General features: G+C 42.1%; 1 protein-coding gene across 3 annotated transcripts in view; it reads left to right on the top strand.

Annotated features, from left to right (window-relative positions):
* RAB28 (RAB28, member RAS oncogene family) overlaps nt 1–21,668 on the top strand; it is a 269,956-nt gene that overhangs the window by 244,070 nt on the left and 4,218 nt on the right. Inside the window, exon 8 of one of the 3 annotated variants that reach the window (XM_030191191.1) lies at nt 4,139–4,210. The exons of the other annotated variants lie outside the window; for them this stretch is intronic. The gene's annotated coding sequence lies outside the window, so the exon portion shown is untranslated. Of the gene's footprint in view, nt 1–4,138; nt 4,211–21,668 lie in introns of those variants that run through there. 3 annotated transcript variants of the gene reach the window in all.

The raw sequence follows: 21,668 nt of genomic DNA, 5'->3' as shown, positions 1-21,668 counted from the left end.
TGGCCGATTGACATGTTGAAGGATTGTACTCAGGAGTGCATGCAGAGAACTATTTGGGTGTTAGAGCTATTCGGGTTTGTTTTAAAGTACCCTAAGTTCCATCTACATCCTGTTCAACAATTGGAGTTCATCGGAGCCCTAAGAAACACTAGACACACAGCAGGCACGGGCTTTCCTCCCTGTACTGAGGACGGTCACTGTTGCCACTCGAGTCTGATCCAGTCAGCAGGTTACAGCTCTGAAGATGTTGAGGTTATTAGGCCACATGGCCTCTATTGTCTTTGTCATGCCCATGGTACATCTTCACATGAGAAGAGCCCAGTGGGCCCTAGCTTTGCAATGGTGCCAAGTCTCGGGGAATGTAGCAGATGTCATCTGGTTCAGTCTTTACTTTGGTGGACAATTCAATCCAATTTGACTGTGGGACTTCCATTTCAAATTTCTAAGCCCCAGAAGGTGCTGACGACAGATGCATCCCGCCTGGGGTGGGGGGCTAATGTGGATGGGCTTCACACCCAGGGTGCTTGGTCAGCCCAAGAATCAGATTTTCAGATCAACCTGCTGGAGCTATGGGCAATCAAATGCTGTAAGGATTTTCAGAGGCGGGTGTCCAACCATTTTATACTTAAACAGACAATCAGGTTGCAATGTAGTTCTCCAACAAGCAGGGGGATACTGGATCACGCCCACTGTGAAAGGAGGCCATCCAAATGTGGCAGTGGGCAGTCCCGCATGGAATGCTTCTCAAGGCCACTTACCAAATTGGGAAATCCAACATCCTGGCAGACTGAGCAGAGTCATGCAACCGCACAAGTGGTCACTCAACTTGGGCGTTGCCTGCAAGACCTTTTGACTGTGGGGCACCCCTCAGTGGATCTCTTTGTCACTCAATTCAATCACAAAGTCCTTCAGTTCTGTTTAGGTTCCAGGCTCACGACAGACTTGCACTGGATGCCTACCTTCTTCATTAGGGGACCGGTCTTCTGTATGCATATCCTCCCATTGCTCACGTGGGGAAGATTCCTGAAACTCAAGCAAGTCCAAGGAACCATGATTCTAATCTCTGTATATTGGCCCAGGCAGATCTGGTTCCTTCTTCTTCTGGAGTTCTCCTCCAAAGAACCTTTGAGGTTGGAGTGTTTTCCGACCCTTATCATGCAGAATGAGGGATCTCTTTGCATCCCAACTTGCAGTCTCTGGCCCTCACAGCTTGGATGTTGAGAGCTTAGAATTTGCTTCCTTGCATCTTCCTGAGGGTGCCTCGTCTTGCTGCCTTCCAGGAAAGATTCCATAAAGAAGTGTTACTCTTTCAAGTGGAGGAGGTTTGCCATCTGGTATGAGGGAAAAGCTCTTGGTCCCCTATCTTGCCTTACTCAGACCCTGCTTGAATAATTTCTACACCTCTGAGTCCTTTTCAAAACCAACTCTGTAAGGGTTAACCTTGGCACAATTAGTGCTTACCATTGTAGTGCTTACCATTGTCTTATAGAAGGTAGGCCCATCTCTGGACAGCCTCTTATTGTTCGCTTCATGAGAGGTTTAATTTTGGCAAAGCCCCCTGTCATACCTTCCCCTGTGTCATGGGACCTCAATGTTGTGCTGACCCAGCTGATGAAAGCTCCTTTTGAGCTGCTGAATTCCTGTCGTTATCTGAAGTACTTGGCCTGAAAGGTCCTGTTTTTGGTGGCTGTTACTTCAGCTCGCAGAGTCAGCGAGTTTGAAGCCCTAGTGGCAGATCCACCTTACACTAAATTTCATCATAACAGAGTAATTTTCCACACACACCCCAAATTCCTGTCTAAGGTTGTGTCGGAGTTCCATCAGAACCAATCGATCGTTCTACCAACATTCTTTTCCAAACCATATGCCCATTCTGGCAAGAGTGTACTGCATGTCTTGGACTGCAAGCGAGCATTGGCCTTTTACTGGAGTAGACTAGGCTCTACAGATAGTCCACCCAGCTTTTTCTTTCTTTTGATCCCAACAGAATGGGGGTTGCCATTGGGAAATGCACAATCTCCAATTGGCTGATAGATTGCATTTCATTCACTTATGCCCAGGCTGGGCTGACTCTTGAGGGTCATGTCAAGGCTCACAATGTCAGAGCCATAGCTGTGTCGGTAGCCCGGTTGAGGTCAAACTCCGCTGAAGAAATTTGCAAGGCTGCAGTGTGTTCTTTGGTTCATGCATTCACATCTCTCTACTGCCTTAAGCAGGGTACCCGACGTGATTTGGACAGACAGTTCTGCAGAATTTGTTTGGGTTCTAGAATCCAACGCCACCCCCTTATGTTTTGTTCTGTTCCAGGCTGCACTCTCGCCCAGATGTATATAGTTTCAGGTTAATCAGTATTTTGCTTCACCATTGCGAGGCCCAATTGACCAACAGTTATTGTATTCAGTGAGCCTGGTAGCTAGGGATTCCCACATGTGAGAATATGGCCTACTTGTCCTCGGAGAAAACAAAGATATTTACCTGTAGCAGGTATTCTCTGAGGATAGCAAGCCATTCATACTCCACATACCATCCCACCTCCCCTTGAAGTGGATTCCATGCTATGTTGTACTTTATGGGTCCTGTGCTCTTGTAGTGGGCGGGAAAGCACTCACCCATGAGCAGTGGGGATGCTGTGCATGCTCTTAAAGCTGTATTAGCTTGTTTAAGCTCTGCACTGGGCAACGTGGATGGCATCATCCTCACGTTTGAGAATGAATGGCCTGCTGTCCTCTGAGAATGTATGCTACAGGTAATTATCTTTGCTTTATCAGTGTTTCTAAATTGTAGGTAAAATAAAATCATTTAAGTTTAAACATTTAAATGAGCTATTTGTGATATGGAGGGATGAGAGGCTCATGTGCACAAAAATTTCTTTTGCGCAACTTATTATAAGCAGAGTTCAAATTTGTGGACATAACTTTGAGAAGTTCAAGGCATAATTTTTACTTTGACAGCGTTCTGATATTCACACATACTTTCCTATGTGCTCACTAATATCCTCAACAATAAAGCACAGGCCTACTTATTTTAATTGCCAACAAAACGCCCTCAATGGATACCTTTATTTCTTTTGACTTGAGCACTTGCATTCAACATTAATCTGCTGTATTTTATTTTCCGTTGGACTTCAAGCATCATAATAAGCAATCCTTCACATAAGAAAGAGTTTTGGTTTCTAAGTTTTGCAAAACCATCTGTATGAGTCTTAATTGTGAGGTGATGCTTTAAGAAATCTAGATTTATTAGATTTTAGATTTAGATTCGTTATTTGTAACCCACCCTTATCCAGGGCCAGGTACAATATACATACATAAAACACATAAAACATACAACTCGAAACATACCAAAGAAATTACATTTTGACTTATTTCGTAGTTCATAAACAGGCAATTAATATGTCCAAAGTTTCAGCCTTATACTTATTCAGCAAATGCAGAAAAGGCCAAGAACAAAAAATTGACGTTTAAATGCCAACAAATGAGTCTCATGCTACAGTCCAACTGGCAATCAATACCACTCAGAAGGGTCAGCATTTGAAAGGACCCTTTCCTAGTCACATCCAAGTGAAACTTATTCATTGCAGGCACAATTAAATTTCCAGCATTCATTAACTGTAACTGTCTTTGTGGAGTATAGGTCTGAATAGCATTCTTCAAATACACAGTAGTATCATGAAACAAAGCATGATGAACTAACATCAATAACTTAAATTTCACCCTAGGCTCTACCGGTAGCCATCTCAACCGCTTTAGGTATGCTGAAATATGATCATATTTCAACAAACCAAAGACAAGGCTGAATTCTGTACAATTTGCAAGGAGTGAATACAAGTTGCTGGTGGTCCCAAATAGACAATATTACAGCAGTCAAGACCAGTCAGCACTATAGCCTCAACTACTCTCACAAAATCTACTGCTGGAAGTAGACTACACAGTCTACTCAAAAGATGTAGTTTAAAGAATGAAGTTCGAATCAGGTGCTGAATCTGCAGTCAAAAAGATAATGTAGAATCGATCAATACACCTAGAATCCACATCTGAGTCGATACTTTTACAAAGTTACCTGACAAAAAAACTGAATCCAGAAATACAATAGAAGAACTAGCACTTACAAAAAGTAATTCTGTTTTATTCACATTCAGGCAATTCTGCCGCAACCATAACTGAACCTCCTCAAACATTCTGCATCCTCTGAACACCATCATGCACACTGGAAACTACAGGAAAGAAAAACTGAATATCATCTGTGTAAAGGCGGAAAGAAGCTCCTAATGAATGCAGCAGATGTCCCAGAGGCCTCAAATAGATGTTAAAAAGTACTGCAGATAAGGCATAACCCTGTTGCACCCCCGTGTCAAAAGAACACAATGGTGACAGTTGATCTCCCACACTGTTTCCTGTCTGTCAAATATGATTTAAACCACAATAAAACAGTTCCCTGCAGACCACACTTACTAAGGCACTGTATGAAACTTTTGTGGTCAGGAGTACCGAATGCTGCTGATCTAGCCAAAAAAGCAAAAAAAAAAAAAAGCTAACACAATTATCCAGACCCAAATGGATCTCATCAACAGTTGCAACCATCAGTGCCTCGGTACAGTGTGCTCTACGAAACCCGTTTTGGTTTTCATCCAACAATTTTTCCTTGTCAAAAAAATCATCCAATTGTACATAAACAGAGTGCTCCAACAATTTTGCTAAGACAGCAAAGATTAAATTGGCTGAAGGACCAACTTTACAGTCTTTCACCACAGGACAAACAGTTGGTAGCTTAAGATCCTCAGGTACCAACCCACTAGTTAAAAAAAATAATTCACAATCTGAACTAGGAATGGAACAATCACGTCTCCTAAATTTCTCAACAACAATGGGGAGCATACATCACCTGCAGCCCCTATTGGTCTACATTTATTTAAAAAATTGTCTCATGACTCTATCATCTACAAACAAAAACTACTCCCATTTTTCACCCTCATTCCAAGGCGAGGTCTCCAAATCTTTTACTGCAGAAAATGATTCCACAATATTCTGAATCTTCTGATGAAAGTAACACATAAGTTCATCTGGCAAAAATGGAGAAATACAAACATTGGTTGCTTTTTCCTGCGTGAGCAACTGAACAAAAGAAAACAGCTCTTTAGGCCGATTTAATGATTTCCTAATTTGTTCATGATAATACCGTTCCCGTCTATGTTTCACAACAGCAGTATATTCATTCAACCTTTATCACATAAAATTCTCAAGCATCTAGGTCATGTGATTTCCACTTGTCACGCTTCTCCTGGAGACACTGGGTTGTGAGCCCTTGGACCCCTGCTGTGGAGCGGCAGTGGCAGGCAAAATCACCTCCAAACCAGAGACAAGACAAAACAGGACTGGAACCCCGGACTGGAGTACTGAACTAGAACACACTGGACTGGAACCCACTGGACTGATACACACTGGACAGGAACACATGGGACTGGACCTAGGCATCACCTACACTTAGCCGCCATTCCCCGGAGGTTGAGCCCCCGGGTGCAGGCAGCCGGCAGGGCTTGGAGGAAAACTGGTACTGGAACTAGCAGGCAGGAACACCAGGAATCAGGATTCAGAAGTGCCCACAGGCACCTAGACAAAAACAAGGCAGACAGGGGTGCAGGGCTATGGCTGGAGCTCCAGTAGCTAGAAATAAAGGCAGGGAGCAGGGCTATGGCTGGAGCTCCAGTAGCTGATAAATACAGGCAGAGGACAGGACTATGGCTGAAGCTCCAATTGCTAGAAATACAGGCAGGGAGCAGAGCTATGGCTGGAGCTCCAGTAGCTGAGAAATACAGGCAGAGAACAGGACTATGGCTGAAGCTCCAGTAGCTAGAAATACAGGCAGGGAGCAGAGCAATACTGAGAGCTGGTAAGCTGCCACTAAGAAAGAAACCCAAGCCAGTAATACAGACCAGAGGCAAGACTAGGAAATAAGCAATAGAACTAAAACTAGCTACACAGACTAACTAGAAGAAGCTACACACAAGCTAACAAAAATAAGCTATACACAAGCTAACTAGACACAAGCAAGAAACTCAGACTAGAACTGGACTAGGCTGAAGTGCACAGAGCACTCTAACATACCAGGGACCTTACATGATGCAAAGGCAAACACAGAAGTTTCTAGGTGATTAATAAAACCCATCAGCACCTGAGGCTCACTGCAGTAATCTCAAGGCAACTATGGGTGCTGTTCAGGCACAAACAAGAAAGACAAGTCTGGCAGCCTGGAAGATCCAGACCGGACTGGGCTGAAGCCTGGAATGGGTAGGGACAGCAAGACAGTCTATGGCAGCCACCGGTTGTGGCCACCAGAGGGCGAGGGGAACACAAACCAAGAAGCTAGCAGAAAGCATACTGAAGCATAGAGAGGCTCAACATACACAGGTGCAGCACAGAGGAGCAATCAGAGCCATGCTGGAAGCAGCCAGCACACAGAGACAGAGCAAACTTAGAAAGAACAGACAGAGGCCAGCTTAGAAGCCGACCACCAGAAATAAGGTAAGCCTGAGAGGGGTCACGACCACAGATGTGACACCACTCTTGCTCTACTTTCCTCAACTACCTCCTTACCTGTCTCATCCCAGGAGGCAACCAAGAATCAGCATTCACTCCTGTTACAAGAAATGTTCACAGTTCTTAATATGATATTTAAGAATAGGGGGAATTGCTCGGAGCATGTGCTGTATTTTTATATTTTAAGAACATGCGCTGTATTTATAAGTTTTAAGATATATATTTTGATTAATACTCCACCAATTACCTATTAAGGTAATAAGATTCACAATTGCAAGAATAAGAGGAATTAAATATTATATTTCTATTTATGAATCACATTAACCTGTACTGCAAGGCTTAAAAGCATGGCACTAAATTTTACAAGCGACCATGTGCTATCAGGACATAAAAAGACCATATAATTAGCTTTAGAAAGATTTATTTACAATACAGGTTTCAGTAAATAATGTTGCAGCAAGAGGTAGTCTTAAGAATCTTAGAACAGAAGAATTTGTGCTTTAAAAACAAGGTAACAGGTTTAACTTACAAGTCATTTTGTTACAAAGCATGCTGTGGTCCAGCTGATTGATGAGCAGCATGAGGTAAGAGGAGCTCAGGCATTCTGCAGTCAGTGATGGAAGAGAAGTGCAGCAGAGGAGAAGAGAGTCTGTCTTTCAGGGAAGCAGCTCCTCTTTTTATGCTGTTAGTTTGCAGGGAAAATGATTGCATTTCCTGTGGGCATTTGCTTCCTGGTTGCATTGATTTGTGGGTAATTTGCAAAGCATTGTGGTCCCGGGTGCACTGGGAAATGTAGTTGCAGAGGAGCATGATTACATCATATGCTAAAAAGCATTCTCTCTACACATGGGCTGGCGTCCAGTTGTCTGAGGTAGCCAGCAAAATGGTTTAGCAAGCAAATGGCCTCCTGTTTATGATTTCCTCTGAGTCAATAGCTGGATTCACACCTCTCCGGCCTCTCTGTCTCCTTGTATCTTTGATCTCTTTGTTGTGGAAGATATTCACACTCAGAAAGGCTTTTTGATCAGTGAAAGAGAGGAAGTTTAAAACTCTTTGAAGCAGACTCTTGTTTGTATTTGAATAGTTTTTGTTAAGGGTTCCCAGAGGGAGGAAGGGGGGGGGGGGGGAGATGAAAGCCAGGCTAGTTGATCTGCTTCTGTCTCAATAAGCCTTTAAAGCTGTATATCTAATCAACAAAATCAATAATTCTGCTACACATTTAATTCTGACAATTAAACTCATAATGTTACATTCCCTCTCTTGATTCTAAGTGACAATATTAACAATATTGGAACGAAGAATCATAAATAAACTATAAAAGCTAACACTCTAACACTAACCTAATACAGTAGCATAATTCAAAAGAACAATAGCAAAGATGTTGGACTATTTACATTGGTGTGTATATTGGGAGAAGTGAATCTTCTAATAGTGGATATTGAACAGACTGGGTGGACCGTTCAGGTCTTTTCCTGCCGTCATCTACCATGTTACTATGTTACTATGAACCTTGGAACATGTCACCTAGTAGGAATTATGACTATTATAAGCAAATGATTCATCATTATTACTTTTGCTTGCTCCTACTCATGCCTTACGTTTAGGTGGCTAGGTTAAGCTTTCTGTGGTCATCTGGCATCTGTTCCATTAGGCTTCTGTTCAGTCAGTTGGCAGAGTCTGGCTTTGCTGTGGTTTAAAATAGGCTTGCAATTACACTTTACATGACTTTAGCCACGCAAGTGTCATCTTGCCCCAACCCGAGAGACCATCTCCTTTTTTTTTGTCACCTGCTCAGGGACATAGGCTGCTCCCAAGTTTATGCCACAGGATATCTTACCCAGCATACTAGCCAAATCAATAGCATGAGAGTGAGCATCTGACCAATCAATGCCACCACAATGGGATGGAACAAGCTATTCAGTACATTATTCCCATCATTTGACCGTCCAAGGAAAATATCCCACTATGAATGTTTCCCTACATTCTCTATTTCAGAAGCTAACTGATGTATTAATAGCAATAATAAAAGGACAGATAGTTCTAATACATAAATAAGAATGGTAATATGGAACTACTATACTACTGTTATCATTAGAAAAGATGAAAGGCATAGGTATGCAGTTATAATAATTTCCTATGTTACTATCACATACAAAGTAATTATTCCTATCAATCCTATACCATAATATTTACTTAATCATTGACCAAATAAGCAAAACAGAGTCATGGTATAGTACCATGAAATATTTTTCAGAGAGAAACTATTTATGGGTAGTGAGTGTGGTAAAAGGGTTACAACATTCATCTACTTTATTTGATGTAGTAAATTAATAGACAATACTCATGTGTTTAGTGTCATCTATAAAGAATTCAGAAGAGATATATTAATTGTGCCTTGCACACAACTAATATGTTATTCAGGAGAGAGACCATGTGTATGCACTGGTTGTGATACAAAAAAAACTAAAAAGGTCAGATACGTCCCCTATACTGACTGCATCTGGTAGATCATATAAAGAGAAGCTTTTGCTCATAATTTTAAATATACACATATGAATACATGACATTAGACAATTAGTAGAACCTATTATATGTGAGCCATAGCTTGAATAATAGTGAACATGTTTTTCTTTTCTATAGCTTGCCTGCCAGTGAGAATGTTTTTGTGGAAAAAGGGACATGGTACAATGTGAACTAATGGAAGGGATGTTAGTGGGGAAGGTCTAGGAATGTCTGTTTATAGTTTCTTGGGTATCCCATAACATAAAGCAAACATATACACATGGAGACCACATGACAAACAAAACACAGAGTTCTAATAGGCCTTGTGTATATCACAACGATCGATTCAGGATTCAGGACTTGGCTTATCCTGCAAATAAAACACAAGAAACACAAAAGCAGTGTATGCGGAATCCAATCTGGATTACCAAAGCAGTTTCATTCATTGAGAAGTACTTCTTATGCGCAAAATAAAATTATACATGGTATCACTATCTCATAAGTAGAAAAGGCACAGATCTGTTTATTTTAAAATGTATCTGAGATAGCCATATATGTATCAAATCCCAGCCCCATAAAAATCCTAAATTTAAAGCTTGAACTCTGAAAAAGAAAGAAAAAGGCACTTTCACATTAATTTAAAAGGTCACATGGCTCCATGGTTCTGGTAGGGGATTCTCTCCTTTCTTCACAGGTCCTTCCCAGGATCTCAGACCATGGCATGCAAGCTGGATATAGCTAGGCTTTAGTTTCTTCTACAATAATAAGCATATCTTGTTAGTTCAAATTAGAGCACAGTATTCGGTTTCAGCTCCAGTGGGAGTTACTTATTAAAAGAGACATTTTTAAAACTTAGACATTTTAAATCTTTAGCTCAAGTGGTAGAGACATTTTACATTTTCAAAATCTTACTTCATTGCAAAAACCTTTTCCTATATTCCTGTCCAACCTATACCAAAAATCAGTCACCTGGATCCCACTGCCATCTGCAGAGTGGATCATGCTGTGGAGAAGTCCAGGCCAGGCTGGACGCGTCTCCTCATGTCTCATAGGAATCAAACATTGCAGGAAGAGCTGAGAAAATGTCAATTTCTGGTCCAGTAGGGCATGCAGCTATAGGTTCCTGCTTATCAGATGGCAGATTTCTCTTTTTATAAGATTCATTGAAATGCATTTCAGGAAGGGCTGAGGGAATGTCAGTTTCTGGTGCAGTAGGACATGCAGTTGTAGGTTCCTGCTTATCTGGCGGCAGATTTCTCTTTTTATAAGAGTTCTGGGTAGCTATATGTAATGCTCTTACTGTAAGGACACTGGTGGGTTTGTTCTCCCAATATGAAACATTCTCACCGTGAGAGTTTAAAATGTTAACCGCTTGCCTGCGAGTTTCAGTATCTACATATTGAGGAGCTGATTTCTTTATTAGAGGTTCACTTCTATGGGAGCTTAGATCAGAATGCAGAACAGGTTTTGTTCCTATGCACTGGGGTTTGGATGCTGTGAGGGGGCCTGGGTGGGCTGCTCTTGGTATGGAGCTAAATCAGGATATAAAGCGGGTCCTGCTGCTGCCACTGGGTGTGAAGCATAAGGCTGATACCTTTGGACATTCCTTGCCTTCACACACAAATCTCTGGCAGAGGCAGGCTCACCTGGGCCCCACGAGCAAAGAACTCTTGCAATCGTAGGATGCATGCCCTGACAAATTTCTCTTAGACCTCAGTATCTAAGTGCACATCTAGAAGATCTCTTGGGGGCCACCCTCTTGCATCCCTTTCCTCGGCTGATCCTGTCATCACCAGCAGTAGAATTGCTTTCCTAACATAATCTGCTGTACTCTCATTTCTATCCTGTTGAAGATGTACGCTTTGAGCTTTGAACCTCCTCATGCCAAAAGAGGCACTAGCAGCCGTCGTCAGTGTGAGCAAGGAGAACCCTATTTGTTTTGCCAATTCAATAGCTCCCTCCATTTGTTCTGCAAATTCAGGTTTAATACAGAGACGGATCACTTTAATTCATCTGTATCAAGCCTCTCTTCCTGCTCTAATTTCCATAGCACCACACAAGCATGGGGAAACTTATCGGGGTCTATCTTGCCTATCTGTTTGGCTATCACTTCCATATCTGTCTGTGAGAGGGGCTGGGAGCTGATCGTTTGGGTTGAACCTTCTGCTAGGGGTGTGAACTGTGATACTTTTACCATGGCTGAGACAGGCATGGCTGTGGCTGTATTTGGAGGTCATGTTAATTACAATTTATGACAAAATGCCTAGCCACCCACCCGGGGTTACACTGCAGCCACTTAGAGGGTCTGTCCCCAGCACAGCTCAGATCCACCTGCACCTGCCACTTGTGCTCTACCCTAGTTCCTTCTTCCCACTGACTGGGTCCCAACCACCTCTGGGCCAGTCTCCCACTCTCCAATTATCCCCAGTGATTTCTAGGTTACTGGAGCCACACTCCCAGTAGTCCGTCCCCAGAAAGCACTCACAAACCCAACACACAAACCACCAGGATTCTTCATCAGTCCAGACAGGCAGAACGAACAAACAATTGTGTTTATTGTCATAAAAATATTGAACAGTGGAACAAAATAGAAAAATAGGCAAACAATACAGATACCTGAGATGTGGATCAATTATAACACTAACTAAACATTTGCATACTGGCTAAACAGTACCTGGGAAGATCAGGACATATAATTCACTGAGCCTCAGCAAAGAGATCTGTCTCTTTCTTCCTGGCTAAGACTGAAGGCAAAATCAGTACACTGTAAAGGAAATGAGCTCCTGGGCCAATCAGAGCCCAGTCAACAAGATTTGAAAGTATACTGCTGTATGCTTCCTGCTTTTAGTAAGGCGCGCTGAAAAATGGCCTGCGCTGGTATAGGCGTGTGTATTGGAAGTGTGCAGGTCCATTTTTCAGCTTGCCTGCAAAAAAGGTTTTTTTATGTGACTGAAAATGGATGTGCAGCAAAATTAAAACCAGCGCGTATCCATTTTCAGCATGAGACCGTACTGCCACCCATTGACTTAGGGGTAAGGTTTCATGATTTAACCGGGTGGTAATCGTCAGCGCTTGTACCCTGCTGGTTACCGCCAGGTAAGCACCACACGGTAGAAACTTTATACTGCGTGTTTTGAACAAACGTCAACAATGGAATTACTGCCCAGGGCATGCGGAAGCCAGGTAGTAGTTCCAATTTGATGTGCCTACACGCCTTAGTAAAAGTGCCCTTCAGTTCCCTTTAACAGCTTTACAGCAAAGAAACACCACCTGCTGGCCAAATAGGAGAAATACACTTCAGGACATAATTAAAATTGGAAAATATCTAATACATTTTACAGGTTTAAAACACACTGTTATTTAAGATATAAGCCTCTTAACAATGTAATCTACCATAAAGATAATTTGCGTTTTACATTTCAAATACGTTCGTTTTCAGCTAGAGACATCTGATTGTCTTTCTGCAAACGTTATCACAAATACAGTTGCTTCTTCTCATCTTAGTTCCTTATAATATTTAATGAAATGCAGATGCCAGAAATGTGCTGACCAGTAATTTTTCCTAGCAGTGAGTACACAAATGTTTCCAGCATGCTAAATGGTATCTGTCAGGATGCAGATAAATGCAGATTACCCTTAGTGTTCTCTCTCAGTAGGTAACAAAGTGGTGTTTAGAAATTATATTTTTCAGTTTCAGTGTTGGGGAAATTTAAACCTGTGGAAAATGTTATTTGTAGGTTAAGAACTAAAATGATTCAAGTACAAATATGCTGTATTCTGGCTGCTATTTTGCACATATCTAACATTTATTTTTTCATGTTACTCATCACTTGTCCAAAAAGACATTCTTATATAAAAACTGTTTGTGGATTTCCAAATTTGCCCTATTTATGTGAATTTTAGTTTTAAGAAATAGACCTCCCTTATTAGTAACAAGATTTTGGTCACCATGTAAGTTATGAATTTGAGGCAGTCTCCTTCCATCTTCATCAACAACAACAAAACCCCCCATTCAGGTCCGTATTCCGTCACTACGATCAGCATTTCTTTTAAATAGTGGCTACAGTGGTTAAAAAAAATTATCTGTATGTTCAGCATTACTATCTGGATAGTGTCCAGATAAGGTGGTCAACGCTGGAGCTTATCCAAATATAGTGGAAGTATTCAGTCTGGTATCCTGGATAACCTTGGAGAGCTATCTGTAGATAGTCCTGGGACGGTGCATGAACAGAACCCGGGCAGTCTCAGAACTTGTATGAAGAGTGGCAATTTTCAGTATGCTCTCTGAATAGCCCTAGATCAAGGGTTCTTAACCAGTGGTGCTTGCACCCCCAAGGAGTGGGGGAAGAGGTCAAACAGGGTGCGGAGTAAGGTCTTGACATCTGAGCCAAACAGTTCTTGTGCACATGTTCTGGGCACATTTCCCCTTCCTAGTGCTCAGCGCTAACAGCGTGCATAAAGTTTACATGCCATTAGCGTTGAGCATTGGAGAGTTCCTTTCCGGCACTGTTTTTACAGCGCCAGAGTTTTGTACATCGGGCCGTAAATGAATAATTATTACTTAAGGAAAAAAATAGTTCAGTGCCTTGAACTTAGTGGGTTAAAGGATCATATGCGACAGGGTTTCACCAAGGGGAAATCATGTCAAAGAATTCTGATTTGAATTCTTTGACCAGAATTGTAGATGAGAGAGGTGAAATAAATGTGACCATCCTGTTAATTTCCTGTATCTAGTCTTATAAATAAAAAAAAAAAAAACTTCCTTGAATATCCTAATCTGCTCTGATCTTATTGCTAGCTATGGTATTATGTTTTCAGTACTGCACAGTAGAGGTCTCTGCCTCCTTAATTCTCCATTGGCTTTTGATAATGAAGTAACTAGGAGTTTGTTTTCTAAACTGGAGCTGCAGGCTTAGATACTGAAAATCTCTGGACCTGATTGAATTTGTACAACAAAAATAGGCACCTGTCTGGACTTTAGAATAACAATAGCTAGAATTTGATTGAAGTAGAATTCTAGCATTGGCAGTATTCTGATATTGGGAATGTAGTTATTTATTTATTTAGATATTATTATTATTATTATTATTATTATATTTGCAGTAGTTCCCTCCCCCTCCTATGCAACATTAGGTGAACAAGTTACCTGTGCTCTTTTGTCAGTAGATCTTTGTCCTAACGGGAGTAATCAGAGAATACAGGGAGTGTCCCTACTTTCTAACTCCTCTTATAGTCACTTAGTGTTATTCACAGTTGTTAAATTGCAAGAGGATTGTGAAAAATTACAAGAGGACCTTACGAGACTGAGAGACTGGGCATCTAAATGGCAGATGACGTTTAATCTGAGCAAGTGCAATGTGATGCATGTGGGAAAGAGGAACCCAAATTATAGCTACGTAATGCAAGGTTCCACATTAGGAGTCACCGACTAGGAAAAGGATCTAGGCGTTATCCTTGGTGATACATTGAAACCATCTGCTCAGTGTGCGGCGGCTAAGCGCTTTAGAAATGATAAGTAGTGGTAGTATTAGGAAAGGATGTTCAGCACTGCGTGCGTCTGGTAGCGCTATACAAATGCCAATAATAATAATGGAAACCAAGAATAAGGACATTATAATGCCTTTGTAGTTCTCCATGGTGCGACCGCACCTCGAATATTGTGTTCAATTCTGGTCACCGCATCTCAAAAAATATGTAATGGAATTAGAAAAGGTACAGAGAAGGGCAATGAAAATGATAAAGGGGATGGGACGACTTCCCTGTGAGGAAAAGCTAAAGTGGCTAGGGCTGTTCAGTGTGGAAAAGACGGCTGAGGGGAGATATGATAAAGGTCTATAAAATAATGAGTGGAGTGGAACGGGTAGATGTGAATCACTTGTTTACCCTTTCCAAAACTACCTTAGAGTTGGTGATCATTAGAGATGGTCATCCCAGATTTTCGGCGATGATGGAAACCGAGGGCGCCCATCTCAGAAACGACCAAATCCAAGCCATTTGGTCATGGGAGAAGCCAACATTCGTAGTGCACTGGTCCCCCTGACATGCCAGGACACCAACCGGGCACCCTATGGGGCACTGCAGTGAACTTTAGAAATTGCTCCCAGGTGCATAGCTCACTTACCTTGTGTGCTGAGCCCCCCAACCCCCCCCCCCAAACCCACTCCCCACAACTGTACTCCACTACCATAGCCCTAAGAGGTGAAAGAGGGCACCTACATGTGGGTACAGTGGGTTTCTGGTGGATTTTGGAGGACTCATATTTACCACCACAATTGTAACAGGTAGGGGGGGATGGGCCTGGGTCCGCCTGCCTGAAGTGCACTGCACCCACTAAAACTGCTCCAGCAGGGACCTGCATACTGCTGTCATGGAGCTGGGTATGACATTTAAGGCTGGCAAAAAATATTTAGAAAGTTTTTTTTTTTAGGGTGGGAGGGGGTTGGTGACCAATGGGGGGGTAAGGGCAGGTCATTCCTGATTCCCTCCGGTGGTCATCTGGTCAGTTCGGGCACCTTTTTGAGGCTTGGTCATAACAAAAAATGGACCAAGGAAAGTTGCCCAAGTGCTCATCAGGGATGCCCTCCTTTTTTCCATTATCGGTCGAGGACGCCCATGTGTTAGGCACACCCCAGTCCCACCTTCGCTACGCTTCCGACATGCCCCCGTGAACTTTGGTTGTCCCCACGACGGAAAGCAGTTGAAGATGCCCAAAATTGGCTTTCGATTATGCCGATTTGGACGACCTTGTCGAAAGATGGGCGACCTTCTCTTTCGAAAATAAGTTTAAAAAAACACAGGGTGTAGATATAGACCCCTAAAGTTTCATAAATTCTATTTTGTATTGTGGTAGATGTTGGGGCAGCACAGTTTGTATTTTTTCCAAGAAAGGATGTCTAATCCTGCTGATTTGGCCATAGTCATAACAGTGTTAATCAGGGCCCATGGTCTCCTGTGAATTAAGAGAAGAGCTGCAGAATCTGTATCAGGGGCGTAGCCAGACACCCAATTTTGTATGGGCCTGGGCCCAAGATGGGTGGGCAGAAGAACCCCAACCCATCTCACAGGTGATTTGGTCTCTCCTTCTCTTGCCTGCATGCCATATGGTCTCTCAAATATCCCCCCTCTCCTGCACACCTTTTAAATAGCAGATTTTTACCGGCAGTAAGCAGCAACTAATACACAGTATTCATGTTGGCCTCACATCTTCCTGTTTCTGCATAGGCGGGAATGTGTCAGAGGGGAAGGCTTTGGGGCCGGTGTGAGCAGTATGTATCAGTCGCTGCTTCCTGCAGGCGAAGATCTGCTATTTATAAGGTATGCAGGAGGGACAGTTGTTGGAAGTTTTCAGCTTGGGAATCTCTGCCAGCCACATCATAGGTGTGCTGCTACTGGTGGGCCTGAGTCAAAGTGGGTAGGCCTGGGCCTACCCAAGCCACCCTTGGCTACGCCACTGATCTGTATTTACCCATGAAAGTTACCATTCCTCATGGGGGAGATGGAGGAGGCCAGAGCATTGTAGAGAAATAGCAAAATGATTAATACGGTCTCCTGAGAACCAGGGGAACTAGGTTCAATTCCCACTGCAGCTCCTTGTGACTATTGGCAAGTCACTTAAGCCTCCATTGCCCCAGCTACAAAATAAGTACTTCTATGTAATATGTAAAATGCTTTGATTGTAACCACAGAAAGGCTTATATCAAATCCCCTTTCCCTTTTCTCTCATCTGACCTGATCCTGTCTTGTTGCAATGCTCCCTTTGTATTACTGCCAGACTGAGTACTTTAATTGGCATAGTGTCTCACACAGTTTAAAGTAAGACAATGTCCCTAGACAGCAGAGGGGGAGAATGTGACTGAATGCTCAATGTTGCTTTTTTTCCTCCTGTATTCAAGCTGCAGTGGGATGGTGAGTAAAGAGATGAGAGTTGGGGGCAGAGGAAATTAATATAAGGGAATGTGGGCAAGAAAATGAGTAAGAGGAGGAGGAAAATACTAAATAATGTGGTTACAGTCAAAGATTGATTTTGTTTTTTCACTCATGCCTCTTCAGTAGTAGCTCAAAGATGAGTTGCATTCAGGTTCAGTAGATATTTCCCTGTCCTTGGAAGTCTTACAATCTAACTTTTATACCTGAGGAAATGGAGGGTGCCATTTGGGTACTTTGAGGATGCATGGTTGGAGCCCAGTTTCCATTATAAAATGCTGGAATCAGTATACCTAACAGGTGCCAACAGTTAAAGCAGCCATATACCTGACATAAGTGTAGGTGTCTAAATGCAGCAGGGATGCATGCAACTTACTGTGCTGTGTAAGTTATACTCATGCCTGAGAGCCTTGCCTGTATCCTGTCCATTAATGAACCAAATTAACTGGAGAGACATTCATTTTTCTGATGTATTTTTGTACAGTGATATAAAAAATAAACATTTGGAATGCCAATATATGCAAACTTGTGCAAGTGTGCTACTTGCTGCATAATTTTATAAACTTTGCTGAATAATTTACTGTTTTGCCACAGAATCTATTCTTGAGCTGCTGTAGAAACTGGGGCTATAATTGTAATGACCCACATGGTTTGCATGATAGAGTGTAACCCCCTCTGGTCAAAATGCCAAGAAAAGGTGGTTATTTTAGAAGCATCCACGGGCTTTAAAGGTCTGGAGAGGCCTAAAATGCCATTTCAAACAAGGCTCATTTTGATATGTGGAAGCTCATTACATTTAAATGGCAAAGGGAGCAAGGGTGAGGACAGGGAGATTGAATTGTCTAGGCATGACAACAATACAGATGTGCCTTTCCTTTTTTACATAGGAAATCCATGGCTGTAGTGGGAAACCCAAACTGAATTTAGACCTGCTTTAAGGCTACCAGGGACAGTGCTAAATTCCAATACCCCCCCCCCCCCCCCCCATGCACACCTTGCCATCACCGACCTCCTCCAAGAATCAACTTGGAGCCTCAAGCCTGTCCCCTGACATAGTCCCCGGGCTTAACAGGAGTCCCTGGAATCCTAGTATGGGAGGAGTAATTCCCACTTGCTCCTGCCTCATGGCCACCAGAATAAAAAATGATCATTGAGACCTCTAGTGGTAATATTGTGACATTACCGCTAGATGTCAGGCTTCTATGTATGGGGGGAAAGCTGCTCCCATGTCAGTGAAGGGGTAGGAAGTACATCCCTCCCCCCAATCCAGCTTTTTATAATTGCTCCTTCCTCTGCATGTGGAGGGGCTGGCAATGTAGGCCAGCTCCTATTCTTCAAGAGGCGTTACCTTTGGCAGAGCCTCTTATAAAATACTATGGGAATTCCAAACATCCTGGCTTGAATGTTGGAATTGCCCCCCCCCCCCCCCCCCACACACATCCTTTTTAAAATGCTACTCTGTTCGTAGGATGGCCAAGAATAAATTGGGGTTTGTATAGAAACTCCATTGTTTTCATATACAGTTGATATAATTTCCATCATGCTGTAACAACATGGGATGGCCTTTTGATTAGTTTACTATATTCACATCTTACTTAACAGTGTCATAAATTAGACCACATTCTTTGGAAATATATCACTATTGAATGTTAAAAACACAAATTGATCACTCGTTTATTCAGGTAAGCAAATAAATGCTGTTATCTAAGCAAATAACACTTGTTTAAAAAACTAAGGAGAGAGATGTATTTGTTTATACATATTTAAATGATAACATTATACAGCGATGTAAAAAAGTTTTTGCACCCTCCTGATTTTCCCTTTTAGTGCATATGTATCAGAATGAATGTTTTTGATCTTTAAACAAAATGTAATAGACAAAGGGATACTGAATAAACACAACTCCAAAGTTGACAGCCATACGAAAGGGTCAACTCCATATATACCAGAAGATTTGGCAACCATATGAAACTGTACGAAATGAGTTATAGTAAGACTGCTACCTATAGGGGGGTAGGGGAAGAGGGGGGGATGGTTTCATAAGAGGCTGTTTAATAATGTATCTATATAACTACATGTTTAACTAGCAGATGGAAGAGAAATGTAATGTTACATACATATGGGTGATAATGATCGTTGGTTTGTATTATTGTTCTGTTAAAATTATAAATAAACTTGGAAAAAAAAAATAAACACAACTCAGTTTTTAAATTATTACATCATTTATTTAACGAACAAAGTTATCCAACACCCATATCATCCATATGGAAAAGTAACTACCCGTTAAATGGTTACATCACCTTTTGCAGTCCTTTACATTGCTGTTGAGGAAAATTAATCCACTCTTCTTTGCAAAACTGCTTTAATTCAGAAACATTCATACGTTTTTGTGCATGAACTACTTGTTTCAGGTCCTGCCACAGCATCTTTATTGGGTTCAATCAAAACTTTGACCAGGCCAATCCAAAATGTTAATTTTGTTTCTCCCTAGCAGTTCAGATGTAGCCTTGCTTTTTTGTGCTTTGGATCATTGTCTTGCTGCATAACCCAATTACGCTGTAGCTCCAGCTCATGAACAGATGATTGAATATTCTCCTTAAGAATTTTCTGGTACAGTGCAGAATTAATGATTCTTTTAATAATGGCAATTTTTCTACTAGTGAGCTCATTGTAATACATTTGCATTGGGTTCTTGGTGGCACACATTAGAGCCACGGAAAACCCCTTTGTGCATTACTAGCTAGAACCAATCTAAAGCAAACATTAATAGCGAGGTAAGCTTTGTGCATCTGGCCCCTAGTCCCCTACAAAATCGCCTATAAGCTGCTTATCCTTTGCCAACAGGTTCAATTATCTGGGCTGAATTCTCTTACTTATCTGCTAAGACCCTTCAATCTTCCCAACAACATCTTATCTGTCCCTTCTTTCTGCCAAGTGGACCTGGACACTAATAGGTCTTTGTTTCAGTGTGGTAGCCTTCACCCTTTGGAATAGCCTCCCCCTCTATCTTAGGCTAGGATCTTCTTTCAATAAATTTAAGTCCCAGTTTAAGGCATACTATTTTCCCTTGCCTTCCCTAATACCTTCCAGGATTAATTTCTGTAAGACCTCTATGTTCTGACTTCGACTTTCCAATCTGGTAATTCTGACAAACAAGAGTAGCTATGTGATCCCCTCGTATGCTCCCACCATTACCACCTTTCATTTGTTTTACTCTTATAACTGCCCATTCTCCTATTTGCCACCTTGCATTTGTCCACGATTGTTGTCTACTTTCCATTGTTATGTTATAGTCTTTTGTACCCCCCCCCCACACTTTTTTTTTATTTGACTATATAAACTGCTTAGACTTTTAATTTATTTATATGACCATCTCTAGGAAAAAGGTGACTAAATTCACCAGAACCAAAAAAAATTAGGTTTTAATGAATTCTGGGGTCCACCTTGGGGGTCAGCACCCAAGAAAAAGATCTAGGTGTTATCATAGATAATACGCTGAAATCTTCTGCTCAGTGTGCCGCGACAGCCAAAAAAGCAAACAGAATGCTAGGAATTATTAGGAAAGGGATGGTAAATAAGACTGAAAATACTATAAAGCCTCTGTATCGCTCTATGGTGTGATCTCACCTTGAGTATTGCGTTCAGTTCTGGTCATAACAAAAGAGAGGGAACGAAGTACAAACTAAAGTCCAAACAGAAAAACAGCACCACGGGCCTTTAAAAATGGAACACAGTTCTTTCATGAATGAGCCTTGACAAAAAGACCCGACATGGGCCGTGTTTCCGTGACTAGCACCTACATCAGGAGTCACAGTGATGACGTGGAAAACTTGGGGAATAACTCAAATATATTCCTCTACAATATATTATTCCTTACCCCACGTCTCATGTAGTAAAAACTACAAAGCAACAAGGCACTTTCACTTTCTGTATCCAAACGGATGAATAGGAAGACTAGGGGACACTCGAAGTTACTACTACTACTACTTGACATTTCTCAAGCGCTACTAGGGTTACGCAGCGCTGTACAATTTATACCTTTCAGGAAATCTAGACTGCCCCAATCTGACTGCCCCTACTTGACTGACTGTACACTTGTCCTTTAGATTGTAAGATCTTTGAGCAGGGACTGTCCTTCTATGTTAAAGGTTAGGTGCCAAAAGCAATATTGAAGAGGTGGGCTTTGAGCAAGGATTTGAAGATGGGTAGGGAGGGGGCCTGGCGTAAGGGCTCATGAAGTTTATTCCAAGCATAGGGTAAGGCGAGGCAGAATGGGCAGAGCCTGGAGTTGGCGGTGGTGGAGAAGGCTACTGAGAGGAGGGATTTGTCCTGTGAGTGGAGGTTTCAGGCGGGAATGTAAGGGGAGATGAGGGTAGAGAGGTAATGAGGGGCTGCAGACTGAGTGCATTTGTAGGTAAGAAGGAGAAGCTTGAACTGTATGCGGTATCTGATCGGAAGCCAGTGAAGTGACCTGAGGAGAGGGGTGATATGAGTATATCGGTTCAGGCGGAATATAAGATGTGCAGCAGAGTTCTGAACGGATTGAAGGGGGGATAGATGGTTAAGTGGGAGGCCAGTGAGGAGTAGGTTGCAATAGTCAAGGTGAGAGGTAATGAGAGCGTGGATGAGAGTTTGGGTGGTGTGCTCAGAGAGGAAAGGGCGAATTTTGTTGATGTTAAAGAGGAAGAAGCGACAGGTCTTGGCTGTCTG

This window comes from Microcaecilia unicolor, chromosome 2 (genome assembly GCF_901765095.1).
Source record: "Microcaecilia unicolor chromosome 2, aMicUni1.1, whole genome shotgun sequence".
Classification (NCBI taxonomy): Eukaryota; Metazoa; Chordata; class Amphibia; order Gymnophiona; family Siphonopidae; genus Microcaecilia; species Microcaecilia unicolor.
This window is presented reverse-complemented; position numbering and strand designations above follow the sequence as displayed.